Genomic DNA, 2,074 nt, shown 5'->3' on the forward strand with positions numbered 1-2,074 from the left:
GATTTAATATACTGAAAATGTCAATTCTACTGTCTTAGTCATCTAGTGCTGCTATAACAGAAATACCACAAGTGGATAACTTTAACAAAGATAAATTTATTTTCTCACAGTCTAGTCTGCTAGAAGTCCAAATTCAGGGCATCAGCTCCAGGGGAAGGCTTTCTCTCTCTGTCAGCTCTGGAGGAAGGTCCTTGTCATCAATCTTCCCCTGGACTAGGAGCTTCTCCGAGCTGAAACCCAGGTCCAAAGGACATGCTCTACTCCTGGCACTGTTTTCTTGGCAGTATGAGGTCCCCCCTCTCTGCTTGCTTCCCTTTCCTTTTATCTCTTGTAAGATAAAAAGTGGTGCAGGCCACACTTCAGGGAAACTTGCTTTACATTGGATCAGGGATGTAACCTTAGCAACGGTGTTACAATCCCACCTTAATCCTCTTTAACATAAATTTACAATCACAAAATGGAGGCCAACCACCCAATACTGGGAATCATGGCCTAACTAAGCTGACACATATTTTGGGGGGACACAATTCAATCCATGACATCTACCTAAAGTAATCTACAGGTACAATGCAATCCCGATACAAATTCCAACACAGTAGGACAAACTGACAGATGAGTGGTGGAAAGCCTTGTACACATACAATGCAATCCCAATACAAATCCCAACAATATTCGTTACTGAAATGAAAAAAAAAAAAAAAAGCTAATGACCAACTTTTTATGGAAAGTTTCGAAATCCCGAATAGCCAAAGCAATGTTGAAGAAGAACAAAGCAGAAGGCTTCACACTTTCCAATATTAAAACATCCTACACACCACTGGCCACTGTAATCAACACAGCCTGGTATTGGTTCAATGACAGACACATAGACCAGTGGAATAGAATTGAGAACCCAGAAATAAATCCAGGCATCTATGGAAACTGATTGTTGACAAAAGATCAAAGTCCATTCAATGGGGCAAAAACAGTCCATTTAATAAATGGTACCGGAAAAACTGGATATCAACTTGTAAAAATATGAAACAGGGGAGCATAGATTCTCCTTTGTCACCCCTTGCTTCCCTTGGAGGAGTCACCACCACCTTCCAGGCATCTCCTGGAAAGGAGTCAGAGATGCCACAAGGCCGTTGTCACCTCTGTACCTAAGAATAAAGGTAAAGGAGGTTAAAATAGATGCAGAGGTAAGAGTGAGAATAAGTCTGAAAAAAAAGAGAGCTAGTGTTCAAAAAGGATGAATAAGACCATGCACAGGTAGCAAAATGCTGGGAAATGGACGATTGGAAGTGATGTGTTTTGACGATGTAAAGAGGTTTGTCACATCAGTGGAAAATTGAGGGAAAAGGCTTGGATAAATACCACAGAAATTATATAGGTAGGTCTATGAAACTATCAGGAAAACAATGCTGATGTAATTTTTAAAATACAATGCAGATGAAGCGAGAAGTCTGAAGGTATATGACAAGCTTCCAGAGCATGCTAAAATCAATGAAACAGATACATTTGATCCTGGAGATTATGATGAAATTCAGTTTGATGACACTGGAGATGATGAGGAGGACATTAATGGTATCTAACTTGAACCCAACATTTTACATTCCTTTTTTTCTGAGGATTGTCCTACAATTTGGATTTTGGCTCTTACCCATTATACCAAAAAAACAAAGAAACCCATGCCATTGAGCAGAACTGCCCCCACAGGTTTTCAAGGAGCAGCTGGTGGATTCAAGCAGCTGACCTTTTGGTTAGAAGCTGAGCTCTTAACCACTCTGCCACCAGGACCTGTTATAGAAGACTAAAATTTCATTAGCATAAGTGCAGTTTGTTAAAGCACTCTGATTTGTTTTTAAGGTATTTGTGTTTCTTTAAAAATTGATAATGCTGAATTATCTTGAGTGAAACATTAAACTCACTTTGTTCTTTTGATGGAATGAAGCTTATAGATAGACAACCACAACATGTACAAAAAAAATACAATACTGCTTTTCCCACTTTGACCACTTCATTTCCAGGAAATTGATATTTCAAATGAATCATTTACCCTATACTCATTATGAATTCAGATCAAGCCCTAGTT

At 39.0% G+C, this 2,074-nt stretch overlaps 1 pseudogene; it reads left to right on the top strand.

Annotated features, from left to right (window-relative positions):
- Positions 1-706: 706 nt before the first annotated feature.
- LOC101357271 (eukaryotic translation initiation factor 1A, X-chromosomal-like) lies at positions 707-1,574 on the top strand (annotated as a pseudogene).
- The last annotated feature ends 500 nt before the right edge of the window (positions 1,575-2,074 follow it).

Source organism: Trichechus manatus, unplaced genomic scaffold (assembly GCF_000243295.1).
Source record: "Trichechus manatus latirostris isolate Lorelei unplaced genomic scaffold, TriManLat1.0 scaffold00321, whole genome shotgun sequence".
Classification (NCBI taxonomy): Eukaryota; Metazoa; Chordata; class Mammalia; order Sirenia; family Trichechidae; genus Trichechus; species Trichechus manatus.